General features: G+C 42.4%; 2 protein-coding genes across 7 annotated transcripts in view; one reads left to right on the plus strand and one right to left on the minus strand.

Annotated features, from left to right (window-relative positions):
- SCRN1 (secernin 1) overlaps window positions 1–17891 on the plus strand; it is a 144186-nt gene that overhangs the window by 104594 nt on the left and 21701 nt on the right. The gene's annotated exons all lie outside the window — the stretch shown is intronic.
- The window catches only part of WIPF3 (WAS/WASL interacting protein family member 3), a 60160-nt gene that overhangs the window by 38177 nt on the left and 4092 nt on the right, over window positions 1–17891 (minus strand). Inside the window, exon 1 of one of the 6 annotated variants that reach the window (XM_073333589.1) lies at window positions 1288–1551. The exons of the other annotated variants lie outside the window; for them this stretch is intronic. The gene's annotated coding sequence lies outside the window, so the exon portion shown is untranslated. Of the gene's footprint in view, window positions 1–1287; window positions 1552–17891 lie in introns of those variants that run through there. 6 annotated transcript variants of the gene reach the window in all.

Genomic DNA, 17891 nt, shown 5'->3' on the forward strand with positions numbered 1-17891 from the left:
TCTTTGGTGAACCAGAACGTACATACCTTGGCACTGAGGGGTTCATGGGTCACTGAGTCATCCGAGGAAAGACCAAATTATTCAGTTTGGCATCATACTACCTTTAGTTTTAGGACAATATTAAAAGCTCTGCTGTGGGATATTTAAACTCGCAATACTAGTAATTCATCTGATATTACGCCTTCTAGCTGGCAAAACAGTAGACATTACAATGCCCAAGTTTATATTACTAAAGAAAAGCAATACATACCATGACAGAGTGAATCAATGAGAGATGGGACAAATCCTCAGCACCAGGACCAGAGGACCCAGCCAATTTTTTTTTAAAATCATCAAGAGGGTTTTAGATTAAACAGTGTCTTTTTTCAGCATTGTAGTGACCATACTGGCTCAGTAGTGACACCTCCGAGTCCATCCCCTTTCATCATGAGCCAGAAGAAAAATATTGACCACATATCATGCTAGTAACAGTAGGGACTCATTTCAGCATCCAGCCAGCAGAGGGCTCCATGATGCTAAGTTCAGTGGACAAAGAGGTGACACACAGAGACTGGGCAAACAGGGAGAGAGCCATTGGGTTGTAGGTAAGTGTGAATAGCCAGCAAGTGGTGACAGCCCAGCTGGCTGGGGAGGGAAGATCAGGCCCCAAAAGCTGAAAGCTAAGCCTGGAAGCAGATTGTTGGTGGCAGGAGGCCCGCAGCAGCAGAGAACAGGGTGAACAGACTAAAAGTAGCACGTGAGACACAGGTACATGTCTGAATGACAGGAGAACAATCCAGAGGTGCCCCCAGTGAGACTAGAGAGGACAGGACTGATCTCTGGCCAGTGGGTCTACAGGCCTGCACTGAATTGTCTGTCAGCCCACATACAAAGCCAGAGTAGCCTTGTACCCCTCCTATTGGGCTGCCCTGGGAATCAAGCATGCCTGGAAGGGCAATGAGTCTTATCTACTGATAGTGTTTCTGTTTCTTTTTTTCCTACTCTGCAACACTGGACTTTAATTTTCAATATGAACTGGGTTTGGAAAAATATTCTGAGTGAAAAAACAAACACTTTTGGCGGGGAGAGCTGCAGAACACATACAGGCATGGCAGAGGGGTAAAGCATACTCTGGAGGGGCTGACAGGTAGGAGAAGGAAATGTAAATCCTTAAAAAGCCTATTAGCTGACTTTCCTACACCTCCTTGTCAGCCCCATACTCAGCACCCTTTCCAGCCTCCCCCTTCAAGCTCAGAATCCCTAGCTGACATCACCTCTTCAGCCCCCTTCATGTCCACTGATGCTCACCTGTCTCCACGGACTAGCATGTGTAGCAGACAGGTTCTGACGGGTCTGTGCAGAGGCGATGGGTTTTGCATGTAAAATTTCAATTTGCCCAACTGGACTGCGGAGGTGCAGGCTTTGTTATTTGCACACAGCAGGGTTAGTGCTCGGAAAATGGGTACATTCCAAAAGATGGGCACACTCCAGGGGAAACAGAGATGAAGTCCTATAGTGAAAATCAGGCTCTTAAGATAGAGGTCCATTACTGTAGGATCTACAAATGTTAGTGAATAGGATTGTTATTTATCAGTAAGTGAACCTCTTCTCTACTTATGTCACGGATGTGTGGTTAGTACACCGGGTTCTCTTGGTACAAAGCAATAAAATCTTTAATATTTTCACTTACACATTTACTAGCTTGATTTCTTGGTTGAAGATTACACTGCACTCAACTTCCTGCCCACCCCACTGTTGGTTAAAACAAAGATTGTGTCTTCAAATAATAACTGGAGGGTACTCCTTGGTAACGAATACTCATATTGCAGGTTAAATAAACTCTGAATCTAAAAAGGAAATGTGCCTAGGAGATTGCTAACACCAATGTAAGCGGAAGCCCTTCAAGGTATCATCAATAATGCGTGCTCTCTCACTCTCTCTCTCTCCACACTATAACCCTTTGCTGCTTCTGCTCTCACTGTAGCATTTTAAAAAACGCTCGCTGTATATTTGTACAACTCTCCCCTTCCCCGATCCGTCTCTTTTCGTCAAACGATTTATTTTTCCCTTTCAAAGTTATCTAAAAGAACTAGAGTTCTTTTACAAGAATTATGTCTCCCTTCCCCCATTGCCAATATTGTTACTCAATCTGGGAGTGCCGGGGAGGGCTAGGGAAGGCAGTTTTACAGTGTATGTGTACAATTATGGTTTTTTAATTGGAGTTGGAGAGGGCTGAGCCTTTCCTGGAAATAAGGAACAAAAGGGGTGAGAAATTTAGCATTTGAAGCTGGCAGTTTGTGGGGGCAAGAGGACAAAGGAAGAAGCCAGGTGGCCATAATTAGTATGGGCAGAGGGCTTGATCCCAGTACTGCTGAAGTCAGTGGCAAAACTTTGATTGACTTTCATGGTGCAGGATCAGACCCTGAAGTCACAGATTTTAAGAGACTGAAAAGAGCTACTAGGTTTTCTAGTTCATCTCCCTGCCAAAGCAAGATTGTACATTTCTTAGTACTTTGTGCAGTCTAATTTTAAGTGTCCCAAATAACAAGGCTTGTATTACATCCCTTGGGAAACTCTTTCATAGTCTAATAGCTCTAACTGTTAGGAAGGTTTTCTGATATTCAGCCTAATTTTTGCCTTTCTTAATTTGATCCCTTTTCTCCTAGTTATACCTTCTTGTGCCAGGCTAAATAGAATTATTTAACCTCTTTGGCATCTGCACCTGTGAAATATTTGTAGAATTATGACCCCACAGGCACACAAAATTTAGCCTAGATATATTTGTTTAGCTGTTTTCATCTTCCCTTATAAGTCAGTCCACCAGTCTTTGAACATTTTTGAAATCTATCCAGTTTGTTAATATCTTTCTGGTAATGGGATTCCTGGAACATTTCAGATGCAATTGCACCAGATGTCTAAAGAGGAACTATTACCTCCTTGCACCAAGGTAAAATGCCTTTGCTTATGAAGCACAAAATTCCCTTTTCAGAAGTAGAGTTCTACTCCTATAGCCAATAGATTTTCATATTGCACCGTCACTATGATATAACAATGAAGACAGTATGAAAAGTCAGACCTCTTCATTCAGTCTGAATGTATTATGGAGAAATAATTGTACAGCCTCCATGCACTTTGACTGGGTTACACAAGTCAATTTCTGTGCAATTTTAAAAAAAAATAATTTTGTAATTGACATTTTTCAGGGGCCAGGGCAGCTTGGGAGTTGTGTAAATTATTCTGCAAATGCACAGAAAGGCATGATGGATGATATGTACATATAATTTGTTGATTAATAGAAGAAAAAAGGCAAACCATTAACTGTGCTCCTAGTTTTCAAAATCAGTTTTAGATATCAAATATTATTTCTGCTATAATTTAAAAATATTGCCCTGAGTTCTACTCTTTAAAATATTCAGTCAAACCAAAATTTTTAGATCATGGGAAAAGTACAAGAATTATAAAAATAAAGATACATTGGAAAATCGGCCTTATGAAGCATCTTTCACGGTTTGAAGAACAGACAATATGATTAATTGTATCCACCACTTGCTCCTGTCAAACACCAAAGAACAGCTGAAATTGCTGGTACAGGTGCACCACAAATGTTACAAAGACAACACAATAGACACACACAAGTAAAATAGACAAAAACAGAGAAAAGTGTATATACATTACATAGCAAGATTAATTTTTCTGCTATTCTTAAACCACAATTGGAAACACTTTGGAATAGGCTTCTATGTTCAGAATTAGTCATTTGGAATTTTAATTCCAACACAAACCAAACCATGCAATTTTTAAGTACCAGATGTTATGTTTCTTCATACACAAAGAGCAAACTGACACTTTCAGTCTAATGACTTTTTAAAATTAAAATAAGAACGAACAAAAGTAAAGAGCACACAAACTCTCTCTTCTTTGTACGAGATTATCCTGAACATAAAATAGGAGCCAGTCTCTGTGGGTATTAGAGACCTCAGAGACTAAATGGAGTGGTACAAAGGAAGTCCTATGAGCTTAATAGTAATATGCAGCTCAACAGAAATACACAGTGCCACAGACTGATGTACCCTTTCTAATATACATATTAAGAGCTCCATATCTTTACGCACAGTCTGCAACTCCCATTCCACCAGGAAGCTAACAACCCGGCAACACTGCCACAAAAGAGGGCAGCATTGACCCAGGAAGGTATATAATATTGGCACCTAGACCAGCAGTTCTCAAACTCTGGGTCATGACCCCATTTTAATGGGGTCAGCAGGGCTGTCATTAAACTTTCTGGGGCCCAGGGCAGAAGCCCAAGTCCAAGCCCCCCCCCGCCACGCAGGGCTGAAGCCCTCAAGCTTCGGCACACCCTAGGACAGAGGGACTCAGGCTTCAGTCCCCCTTCCTTTGGTCTTGTAGTAATTTTTGTTGTCAGAAGAGGATCGCGGTGCAATGAAGTTTAAGAAACCATGACCTAGGGGATGATTTGACTCCATACTTCTCCAGCAGGTTTCCTGTGGAGCCCAGGCTGCAAATCAAAGCAGCCCTTCCCTGCTGGAGCCCCATTCCAAGATGACATTGCAAATGCCAGCTACTCTCCCCTGGGCATGACTCATAGAATCACAGAAGATTAGGGTTGGAAGAGACCTCAGGAAGTCATCTAGTCCAATCCCCTGCTCAAAGCAGGACCAATCCCAACTAAATCATCCCAGCCAGGGCTTTGTCAAGCTGGCCCTTTAAAACCTCTAAGGATAGAGATTCCACTACCTCCCCAGGGAACCCATTCCAGTGCTTCACCACCCTCCTAGTGAAATAGTTTTTCCTAATATCCAACCTAGACCTCCCCCACTGCACTTGAGACCACTGCTCCTTGTTCTGTCATCTGCCACCACTGAGAACAGCCGAGCTCCATCCTCTTTGCAAGCCCCGTTCAGGTAGATGAAGGCTGCTATCAAATCCCCCCTCACTCTTCTCTTCTGCAACCTAATAAGCCCAGTTCCCTCAGCCTTTCCTCATAAGTCATGTGCCCCAGCCCCCTAATCATTTTCACTGCCCTCCGCTGGACTCTCCCCAATTTGTCCACATCCTTTCTGTAGTGGGGGGCCCAAAACTGGACACAATACTCCAGATGTGGCCTCACCAGTGCCGAATACAGTGGAATAATCACTTCCCTCGATCTGCTGGCAATGCTCCTACTAATGCTGCCCAATATGCCGTTAGCCTTCTTGGCAAGAAGGGCACACTGTTGACTCATATCCAGCTTCTCGTCCACTTCTCAACTCCATTTTGAGGCACAGCTTTCTGTGTTGGTGCAGAAGGCTGCTGCCATTTACACCCCCTATGACCACGGCTGTGAGTCAAGTCTACTGACTTCAATGAATTTGCACTAATGTAGTAGAACAGAATACGATCCTCTTGCTCTAAACTAGGAACGGAAGAAAATTATAATTAAATTTACCATGAAGAAGTGCATTAAGATTACAGTAATGAGAACCACACTTTAAAGTGCCCCCATGATCTGAAAACAAATGAAGGTAGAGATCAACTCAGTCTGACATAAAGAAGAGAATGCATTCATTTGTAGAAGGGAAGAACCCACACAAGGAGTTTCCTTTGAATAACATGTACACTAAGTCAACCACTCAGAGAGAGACGTCTTATTTAAGAGCTAAACAAAAACAACATTGATTTTGATGCAAAGTCAATCATTGGCTTGTGTTAAATAAAGAGTTGCTTAATGGAAGTTCAAGGTCATTGTCTACTTTTCTATCACTTAGGTGTTTGAGTAAGGGTAGCGCTTGAGTCCTTTAATCCAAAAAAGGTGGGGTGTTTTGTTTTTGTTTTGATTTGCAGCATGCACAAAGTCTTCTACACACCCTCTCAAGTCACATTTTCAAGACTTGCTGTTTCTCCAAAAACAGCAGTGTTGCTATTCTCCAGTTCTGCATCCCAGGAAAAATTGAAATGGGGACCATGTTTCTGGCAAAGTTGGATTGTTTGGTCCTTTTCTTACAAAGAACTGTTCCCACAGGAGCAATCCCTGCAAGTTGCGTAATCAGGTTCTTTCAATGGAAGGAAGTTCCACTCTCCAATTAGATAGTTGGTCTTTTAGCACTCTTCCCTCTGATTCAATACTAATCTTACGCCTCAACATTGTATTGGGGATACTGTCTGTTGCTGGAGTACCACCTCTTAAATTAGAGTACAATGGAGGGCCTGACCACTTGTGGACATTAAAGCCTTAGATGAAATCCAGACGCCATTGGTTTCAATGGGGTGAGGATTTCATCCTCATGTCTATTTGACAGAGTATGGATGTTAATCCTAGGTTCCAGAGCAAATTCCAGTAGAGGTCATTACATTCTATTCCTCCACTGTAGAGTCAACTGGAGGTAACATTCTTCACTTCCTCTCTTAAACTGTTGGGCTGAACACTGTTAAACAGTTGCTACATTCCACCCCAAAAGTGGCTGTAGTCCAGTGATGGAAGAAGTGATGATTCCAATATATGTGTTCATTACAGTAGGGCAAGTGTGTTAGTACCTGTAGATAAAAGGTGCTATAAAAGTCTAAGTTATTTAATAAATGTATGCATATTGCCACCATTTTGGGTGTGGGTTTTTTATTACTTAAACGATCAGAGATAAGTAACCCAACAGAGATTTGGTTGCTTGGCTTGACCCAAACATTTGGAAGCTTATCCAACTGCACTTCATAAAAACTATTCAAACTTTCTGGGTTAGCAAAATTGGGCTGAAAATTTCATGAGATTTCTGGAAGTTACTTCCAGGGAAGAAACACTTTTCAGAGTAGCCTCTCTTGTGTATTTCAACATTATCAGTCCTGGCTAGAATCATAAAGCTTTATTTGGAGTTCTTAACAAAGGTTTGGTCCATTCTCTATTTTATCCTAACTGGTTTGCCCATTTCTAATATAGCACAATTTGGCTACGGATATTGACAAATATTTAAACAGCACAAAGCAAAGGTTTTATTGCTTTCAAAATGTTGTAGCTGACAGTTATAAAAACCTCAATTAAAATATAGTGACCTGTGTATTGAATCTACCAACTTAAAGACCATGGGTGAAATCCTGCCTCTACCGAATTCAATGGCAAAACTCCCATTGACTTATACAGGGTCTTGATTTCATCCACTGTGTGTAAGAATAATTTCAAGGTAGTTTGTGACTGTTATTTCTCTAATGAATTAATGTCAGGAATCAGGAGAGGCTAAATATTTTTACTTGTATACCTACTTCTGAATTCCTGATAGTGGCAAAGCGCCCACCTAAACCAATGGGAATTTTACCAGATTAAGGATTGTGCACTTTGATTTCTGTTTAAGGCTTTGGGTTTCAACTGTTTGCAGATTTTAACACATTCATACTGCAGAAGAGAGCTTTTGGAAGACAGTAAGAATCTATAAATACATACATGGATATTACAAAGATACAGGGATCAATTATTGTCACTAGTCAAAGACAGGCCAGTAGTGTTGCAATAATCTTAAATATTTAATATAATTTCCCTGTTATCAAATAAAATTCAAGAATCACTGTCAATGGAAAATGGTATGAAATTGCCAGTATTGGAGATATTTAAGGGAAGGCTAAGAGAGACACCTATTTATTAGGAATTGTTCAGGAATCAGGTTTTTGTGCAGTTTTTTTTTCCTCTAGAGAAGCTGATCAGTTTTGGCACCAACTTCCTAACCGCAGCATCAGCTCCATCCCCAGAATAGCTATTATCTCCTGTCTGTGACTGGCAGAAAGAGGTCATTTCTAGCAGGATCGATTCTATCTGTGTTTTGATTTTTTATCTTCTACTTAAGTTTTTAGCCCTCCTTTTCTCTCCTCCAGTTGTCTGTTCCCTCTTCTTGCCAGTTTTTTATATCCTCCTTTACCCTTCACCATTTGTCTCCTCCTTTGATCAACATTATTATGATCACTCTCCACATCTGGTTCCTGCTCTCTGATGCACAGGTGAGCTACACTGAAGCAGTTCACCTAGAATGACAGAGGCACCTGCAGTGGAGGAAGACATGCTGTATGTGGAGTGATTGCAGGTGACAACGGCAGCAGATTCAGCATGGCAAACAAACACACAATGGAAGCAGAAGGAGATATACAAAAAGTCCACTAATAAGAACATTCTGCTTCTACCTTGCAAGCTGCATGAGATGTCTCAGTGGGCCACATTTCTGCCACTCATTGCTGTAACAAACAAACAATGACAACATACTAATTTAAGAAACGATTCATCTTCTATTGAAGTTAGTATCAATCTTCCCACTGACTTCAATGGGAACTGGATCAATCCTTAAGGACCTGATTCTGCAAACACACACGTGCTTAACTTAACTACAGATATAGTATGAATAGTTTCATTGAAATCAGTGGCACTACCCGGGAATAGAGCTAAGCATGTGCAAAACTGTTGGCAGGTTAGGGCCCTAGAATAAATTATAAAAATTATAAAAATAATAATTTTTTTTAAAAGACACTGATTTGTAAACTATCATACAGAAATGTATTTGTAGTAATAGTAAGCAACTTCCTGATCAAATTCCAGCTACAATTTGACAAATGCTTTTGGAGTTACTCAAACTAACCCCAAAAGAAGCCAGTATTCTCTTTGGAATTAAGTTGCCAAAGATATCCTTTGTTCTCCTGATATATAACCTCCCAACCCCCACCCACCCACACCAACCTCCTGTGCCCATGGTATTTTCCTTGTATACTTGCATGATGACTTTAACAGGCACACAGATTTTATACAGGGAAGAAAAGAAAAACAGTCTTCCCAAGTGCATTTTAAAAATGTAACTGATTTGGGCAAAAAGTTTAACAGCAGCCAGTACTATTTTATACACAGCAAGAAACGTCAGAGAGTATGTACACTTTTCATTGCACAATACTGCGCTAGTAAAGAAGGCAACGTATCTTCAATGCCTTTTAACAAAGGAGTAAGCAAGGAAACAAAGGTCCAAACACATTATGATCTAGTGCCATATGCTGCAGTCCTGTCTGTCATTTTATAACAAAGGCAAAATGTGATACAGTTAACAAGTGGTTCAATAGTCAAGATATCATGCTTATAATTTATTAAATAGATCTATTTAAGCTAGATACTATCTCAGTAAATTAATTATTGTATTAATTAATTCATTGTCACTCCCTGTGCCTTCACACAGCTATAGGAACCAAGCATAAACATTGTAATCCTAGTTCTCCCTAACTTACCACACCAAAAAGACTTTGCAATTGCCAGGAATGTAAATGATGGATATTTCATTATATTTAAGTAGCAAAACAGACACAACTTACAGCTTTCTCGATCATTCAAAGTGTCAGTGTCAGCCATTTTCCATGATAAGCTCCTGTTATACTTCCTTGTAAATTTCAGATAATTGTACCTTGCAAATTTCTTGGGGTTGATTTTCCACGCCTTGCACTTTATGTCATCACTTACCCCTACGCAGAGAGGGTACAAAGTGTTACCATGCTGAACCAACAGCATTTTACATCCACTGTGCACAGAGCTAAGAGACAACACAATGTGCCAAGCAGTGGAGAATCAGGCTCCTCATGTTTGGTGTTAGCCCAGAGGTGGATATTTTTGGAAAGTTTGAAGAAAATACATTAAACTGGTTTTTGTGTTATCAAAGCATGGGGGAACTGTTTTCTACATTACTTGAAAAATTCTTTAGGTGTTTCACATAATAGTTTTCCAATGGCTGCTTTAAACTTTCCAAGCTGACATGTACCTAATAGTGAATGAGTACATTTGAAGACACTTGGTTACAGCCTAAAGTTATGAACGTTTGCAAAGCTATGTACTGAGCATATATAGGACATACTTTTCTCACTGATTTAAGCATTCACCAAAGCACTTTGAACGTTTTCAGGTATAGATCTGGTTATACCATCATTCATCACTGTTATGAACTCTGACATCCATTGGACTACCCTGATCAAATTCCACTTGTGCATGAAAAACTAGGAAGCCCTGTTTAGGTTTCACCAGGACCAGCTGAGTTTCAGAACTGTATAACCATTTTCCACTTCTGACTTCCTCAATTTTCCAAAGAGAGGAAAATGTTCACAGTAATTTACAGTAATGCAATTTACAAACATAATCCTTTGATTCTTCAATAATATAAGAATCAGGTAATGACAGAGTAATGCAGGTGTTGCCATAATAGCCATGTTAATATAGTGATTAATTCAAAACGGCTCTCTGAAAAATGAGAAGTCATATTAAGTTGTTATACTCTGTAGAGAGCTTGGACTTTGTGAGCTCTGTTGTGCCAGAACAAAATGTTCCTGCAGCAGTAAGATGCCCTAACTTTTCACCTGTGCAGTGATTTATGATTTTAAAACTAATGGTCTAACATGCTCACATAATCATAGAGCAGATGTTCAAGTTCCCCCAGAAACAATAAATTATGGAAGTTAGAGGAAGAAAAAGCAAGGTTCTGCTAGTCTTAATATGCCTGTTCTCATCTAGTTTTAATAGCTAAGTAGAGATAGACCTGTTAGTAATTGCAGGGAAGACACCTCCACAAAAACAGGAGCCTGTGAAACATAGATTTTTTGTAGACAAGATTTTTTCACTTTCAAGCCTCAAATAGATTACTACCAGCATACAAAGCAGTTTGATAGGTAGCTCTACTACTTTTGAATGCAGACATCCCTGATTCTGTTTCATGCTGGCATGGATTCAGTATTTAACCATGTGGATATCTTTCTGTGTTCCGCACAAACACCATCAAGCTCTGTAGTTTTTTTTAATATATTCTTGCTAGAATGCACTTATTCATTAGCTAGTTAGTGTTAAAATATTTTTTTCAGTTTAAGCCTCTATTTTCAGTAGTTTGACTTTCTAAAATATCTACCTTCCGACTGAAATTCTCATGCTTAGTCCTAGCCCAGAGGTGAATACATATATATATTTTAGAATGAGACATTCAGAGAAATGCTGATTTTAAGTGCTTATGGAAATAAGTTATCTTTAAAAAGAACTACATATCTTAAATTAAAAAAAGAATAAGTATTGTAACAGACATAGCCTTTTTTAAAAGAAGAGTAAGAAAATTCAAAGTTAGCAGTAACTTTAAATCAGGATACATTCCAATATGGCAGTACAGTATATATGCAGTAACAGACAATGAGACATACCAGATGTGCATTCAGAAAACAGTATACAAATTCAGCTTATTTACATTTTCTTATTGGAGAAGCAATACAGAAAAAAGAAATTGATTCCTTGCTGTTATTACTGAATTTGGAGAATACAGTCTATGTTGCACTTTCCTCTACTGCGTGATCACAGAATGAAAATCCCTATTGTACTGACTCTGTACTGAATTTAGCCTAAGCTGACCATTGCACCCGTGCACAGCTCCACTAAAGTCAGTAAGAATCTGCCTACATGAAGTAATTTGCAAGATTAAGGCCCAAATTTCTATTAATCTAAAAATGTATACAGCCCCTATCATAACATCGTTGTATTCCCAAAATAATTAAAAACAGACAGTAAAAAGCACAATAGCTTTAACTGTTTGTTCTTTTAATTACAGTCTCGTACCCAGATTGCAAAGTGTTTGGGCCAGAGTCCACGTTTTCATATGAGTTTGTTTAGTGCCTAACACAATGAGGTCTCAGTCTTGAGTGGAGCCTGTCATAAATATAGAGGGAAGGGTAACCACCTTTCTGTATACAGTCCTGTAAAATCCCTCCTGGCCAGAGGCAACATCCTGTTACCTGTAAAGGGTTAAGAAGCTAGGCTAACCTGGCTGGCACCTGACCCAAAGGACCAATAAGGGGACAAGATACTTTCAAATCTTGAGGGGGGGGGGGGAGGCTTTTGTTTGTGCTCTTTGTTTACTTGGTTGTTCTCTCTTGGATTTCTGTCTGGCCTCTCTCAGTTCCGTCTTCTCCAACCCATCCTAATCCAAGTCTCCAATATTGCAACCAGTATAGGTAAACCAGGCAAGGCAGATTAGTTTATCTTTTGTTTTATGTGAATTTTCCCTGTGTTAAGAGGGAGGTTTATTCCTGTTTTCTGTAACTTTAAGGTTTTGCCCAGAGGGGGATCCTCTGTGTTTTGAATCTGAATATCCTGTAAAGTATTTTCCATCCTGATTTTACAGAGATGATTTTTACCCCCCCCTTTTTTTTAAATCCTTCTTTTAAGAACCTGACTGATTTTTCTATTGTTCCAAGATCATGGGGTTTGGGTCTTTGATGATTTTGTAACAAATCGGTTAGGATATTATTCTCAAGCCTCCCCAGGAAAGGGGGATGTGTAGGGCTTGGAGGGATATTTTGTGGGAAGACGTCTCCAAGTGGTCTCTTTCCCTGTTCTTTGTTTAAAATGCTTGGTGGTGGCAGCATACGTTCAAGGCCAAGGCAAAGTTTGTACCTTGTGGGAGTTTTTAACCTAAGCTGGTAAGAATAAGCTTAGGGGGTCTTTCATGCGGGTCCCCACATCTGTACCCTAGAGTTCAGAGTGGGGAAGGAACCCTGACATGGTGGCAGAGCGGTGGGATCATTTTGAACCAGAGATCATTTTGAACCAAAAGCACAGACATGAAGAGGTTTTTTTTCAAGCTGAGAGCAGCTAGAGGGTTTTCTGTATATTTGCCTGGAGAGAGAGGTGTTAGTTTTTTTTACAAAGGGATTTTTCTTTTTTGAGTTGGAGTTTTCTCTACCTAAAGGCAGGGTAGTTAACCTCCTGCAGGGAAATTCAAAAGTTTTTTTTTTTGCCTAACTCTCGGGTATAGCTAGAGTTAAGCACAAGAAAGCAGGAAAATGACTACCAGTGAAGCAGCTAATAAATTAGAGCTGGCCAGATTCGAAGCTGAAGAGAAACAAAAAGAGCATGATGGACAGATGGCCTTAAGGCGCTTGGAGGTAGAGGCAGAAAAAGCCAGGGTGAAGGCAAAGGATGCTGCCCACAAGAGAGCTATGGAAGAGAAAGAAAAAGAGAGGACGCATGCACTGGAGATGGAGAAGGCAAGGGCTCAGCAGATCCCTTCAATCCTTCTCCAGGTACCGCTTCTCATCCCAGAAAGTTCCCCACATACAAGGCAGGCGATGATACCGAGGCCTTCTTAGAAAACTTTGAAAGGGCCTGCCTTGAGTACAGCATCTCTACAGACCAGTACATGGTAGAGCTGAGGCCGCAGCTCAATGGACCCTTAGCAGAGGTGGCGGCTGAAATGCCTAAGGAACACATGAACAGTTATGAACTTTTTAAAACCCAGGCGAGAGTCAGAATGGGGCTAACACCCGAGCATTCTCGGCGGCGGTTCAGAGACCTAAGGTGGAAACCAGATGTGTCATTTACCCGACATGCCTACCACATTGTGAAACTTTGGGATGCCTGGATTTCAGGAGCAAGTGTTAAATCTCCAGAAGAGTTGCCCTTCCTAATGCAAATGGAGCAGTTCTTAGAGGGTGTTCCTGAGGAAATAGAAAGGTACATCCTAGATGGGAAGCCCAAAACTGTAATCGAGGCGGGGGAGATTGGAGCCAAATGGGTGGAGGTGACAGAAGAGAAAAAAAATTAGTGGCAGTTGGAGCGAATATCAGAAGGGGCAACCCGAAACAAAACCCTATCATCAGGGGCAACCCAAGGCCCCACCTACATCCCAAGGAAAACCCCAGACACCTTATTGTCCCACCACACCATTCTCCAGCAACCCACCTCGCCCCAGTGACCAGTCAACTGGGCGATGTTTTAAATGTAATGAGCTGGGGCATGTGAAGGCCAACTTCCCCAAGAACCCCAACAGATTACAGTTCATTGCACCGGGGTCACACCAAAGGTCCTCAGGCCCAGATGCTTCCCAGATACCCTTAGAGTGAAGGGAAACTGTGAGTGTGGGCAGGAAGAAGGTTACAGCATGGAGGGACACTGGAGCACAGGTGTCAGCTATCCATCAATCCTTAGGGGACCCCAACTTAATCAACCCAGAGGCCCAAGTGATGATTCAACCCTTCAAGTCCAACTCTTTCGATTTGCCTACAGCCAAGTTGCCTGTCCAGTACAAGGGCTGGTCAGGAACGTGGACTTTTGCAGTCTATGATGATTATCCTATTCCCATGGTGCTGGGGGGAAGACTTGGCCAACCAGGTAAAGCTGGCCAAGAGGGTGGGAATGGTCATCCGCAGCCAGACTAAGCAAGCTTCCACACCTCTCCCTGTTCCTGAGCCTTCTACCAGGGCCCTGTCTATGTTACCAGAAACCCAGATGGAGGTGGTGGAACAGGATCCCCTTCCAACGACTGCAACGGCCACAGTGGATCCAATCCCAGAGACCCAGCCAAAGCCAGTCCCCGAACCAAAACTGGCGAAGCAACCAGCACCAGAACCATTGCCAGCACTGAGTCCAGCGCTTGCAACCCCGTCTGCAACTCCAACACCAGAGGGCACCACCGAGCCTACACTGGCAGCAGCAGCAGATGACCCTGCACAAGAGGCTCAGCCAGAGCCTGAAATACCCCATAGCGCACCAGCGGAAAGCGGTTCACCGTCAACGGAAACAGCCCCATCACCTGCATCACTTCCAGAGGGACCAAGCCCAGGTCCACAATCCACTGAGGAACTGATGTATCCAGCATCAAGGGAACAGTTCCAGGCCAAACAGGAAGCAGATGAAAGCCTCCAGAGAGCTTGGAGGCACGGAGCAACCCACCACCTCTCAACTCTTCTAATCGATCCTGGTTTGTTGTAGAAAGAGGACTTTTATACAAGGAAACTCTTTCTGGTGGACACCAGGAAGACTGGCATCCTCAGAGATTGTTGGTAGTTCCAACTAAGTACTGGGAAAAGCTCTTGAGCTTAGCCCACAATCATCCTAGTGGCCATGCTGGGGTGAACAGGACCAAAGACCATTTGGGGAGGTCATTCCACTGGGAGGGAATGGGCAAGGATGTTTCTGCCTATGTCCGATCTTATGAGGTATGCCAAAGAGTGGGAAAACCCCAAGACCAGGTCAAAGCCCCTCTCCAGCCACTCCCCATCATTGAGGTTCCATTTCAGCAAGTAGCTGTGGATATTCTGGGTCCTTTTCCGAAAAAGACACCCAGAGGAAAGCAGTACATACTGACTTCCATGGATTTTGCCACCCGATGGCCGGAAGCAGTAGCTCTAAGCAACATCAGGGCTAAAAGTATGTGCCAGGCACTAACAGACATTTTTGCCAGGGTAGGTTGGCCCTCCGACTTCCTTACAGATGCAGGAACTAATTTCCTGTCAGGAACTATGGAAAGCCTTTGGGAAGCTCATGGGGTAAATCACTTGGTTGCCACCATCAAACAAATGGCATGGTGGAGAAGTTTAATGGAACTTTGGTGGCCATGATATGTAAATTTGTAAATGAGCACTCCAATGATTGGGATCTAGTGTTGCAGCAGTTTCTCTTTGCCTGCAGAGCTGTACCCTATCCCAGTTTAGGGTTTTCACCATTTGAACTTGTATATGGCCGCAAGTTTAAGGGGCCATTACAGTTGGCGAAACAGCAATGGGACAGGTTTACACCTTCTCCAGGAACAAACATTCTGGACTTTGTAACCAACCTACAAACCACCCTCCAAAACTCTTTAGCCCTTGCTAAAGAAAACCTAAAAGATGCTCAAAAAGAGCAAAAAGCCTGGTATGATAAACATGCCAGAAAGCATTCCTTCGAAGTAGGGGACCAGGTCATGGTCTTAAAGGCGCTCCAGGCCCATAAAATCGAAGCGTTGTAGGAAGGGCCATTCACGGTCCAAGAGTGCCTGGGAGCTGTTAATTATCTCATAGCATTCTCCACCTCCAACCAAAAGCCTAAGGTGTACCATATTAATTCTCTAAAGCCCTTTTATTCCAGAGAATTAAAAGTTTGTCAGTTTACAGCCCAGGGAGGAGATGACGCTGAGTGGCCTGCAGGTGTCTACTACAAAGGGAAAAGTGATGGTGGCATGTCAGAGGTGAACCTCTCCATGACCCTTGGGCGTATGCAGCGACAGCAGATCAAGGAGCTGCGCACTAGCTACGCGTCAACGTTCTCAGCCACCCCAGGACTGACTGAATGGGCATACCACGCCATTGACACAGGTAACGCTCACCCAATTAGAGCCCAACCTTACCGGGTGTCTCCTCAAGCTAAAACTGCTATAGAACGGGAGATCCAGGATATGCTACAGATAGGGGTAATCCACCCCTCCCGCAGTGCATGGGCATCTCCAGTGGTTCTAGTTCCCAAACCAGATGGGGAGATGCGTTTCTACCATAAGCTAAATGCTGTAACTCGCCCAGACAACTATCCAGTGCCACGCACAGATGAACTATTGGAGAAACTGGGACAGTCCCAGTTCATCTCTACCTTGGACTTAACCAAGGGGTACTGGCAGGTACTGCTAGATGAATCCACCAAGGAAAGGTCAGCCTTCATCACACGTCAGGCTGTATGAATTTAACGTGCTCCCTTTCGGGCTGCAGAATGCACCCGCCACCTTCCAAAGACTTGTAGATGGTCTCCTAGCGGGATTGGGAGAATATGCAGTCGCCTACCTTGACAATGTGGCCATATTTTCAGATTCCTGGGCAGAACACCTGGAACATCTACAAAAAGTCTTTGAGCGCATAAGGGAGGCAGAACTAACTGTTAAGGCTAAGAAGTGTCAAATAGGCCTAAACAGAGTGACTTATCTTGGACACCAGGTGGGTCAGGGAACTATCAACCCCCTACAGGCCAAACTGGATGCTATCCAAAAGTGGCCTGTCCCAAAGTCAAAGAAACAGGTCCAATCCTTCTTAGGTTTGGCCGGATATTACATGTGATTTGTACCACACTACAGCCAAGTCGCCGCCCCACTGACAGATCTAACCAAAAAGAAACAGCCAAATGCAGTTCAGTGTACTGAACAGTGTCAGAAGGCTTTTAACCAGCTTAAAGCAACATTCATGTCTGACTCTGTGCTAAAGGCCCCAGACTTGGACAAACCGTTCCTAGTAACCACAGATGCGTCCAAGCGTGGTGTGGGAGCAGTCTTAATGCAGGAAGGATCGAATCAAGAGTTCTATCCTGTCGTGTTTCTCAGCAAGAAGCTGTCTGAGAGGGAAAGCCACTGGTCAATCACTGAAAAGGAATATTTTGCCATTGTCTACACTCTGGAAAAGCTACGCCCATACGTTTCGGAACGGCGTTTCCACCTGCAAACCAACCATGCTGCGCTACAGTGGCTTCGTACCACCAAGGGAAATAACAAAAAACTTATTCAGTGGAGTTTAGCTCTCCAAGATTTTGATTTTGACATATAACACATTTAAGGAGCTTCTAACAAAGTAGCTGATGCACTCTCCCGTGAAAGTTTCCCAGAATCAACTGGTTAAAATCGTCCTTGAGATGTGGAAAATATTGTTAGTCTTTATACAGTTAGTAGTATATTTAGAGGTGCATGTGTCTTATTAACTCTGTTCTTCCTGGAGCTCTAGGAGAAAAAGCCAGTGTTTCACCCTGTGATATCTGTGATTTGGGGGGGCGTGTCATAAATATAAAGGGAAAGGTAACCACCTTTCTGTATACAGTGCTATAAAATCCCTCCTGACCAGAAGAAACATCCTGTTACCTGTAAAGGGTTAAGAAACTCAGCTAACTTCGCTGGCACTTGACCCAAAGGACCAATAAGGGGACAAGATACTTTCAAATCTTGAGGTGGTGGGGGAAGGCTTTTGTTTGTGCTCTTTGTTTACTTGGTTGTTCTGTCTTGAGACTGAGAGAGTCCAGACGGAAATCCATCTTCTCCAACCCATCCTAATCCAAGTCTCCAATATTGCAACCAGTATAGGTAAGCCAGGCAAGGCAGATTAGTTTATAGAATCATAGAATATCAAGGTTGGAAGGGACCTCAGGAGGTCTTTTGTTTTATGTGAAT

Source organism: Lepidochelys kempii, chromosome 2, assembly GCF_965140265.1.
Source record: "Lepidochelys kempii isolate rLepKem1 chromosome 2, rLepKem1.hap2, whole genome shotgun sequence".
Taxonomy (NCBI): Eukaryota; Metazoa; Chordata; order Testudines; family Cheloniidae; genus Lepidochelys; species Lepidochelys kempii.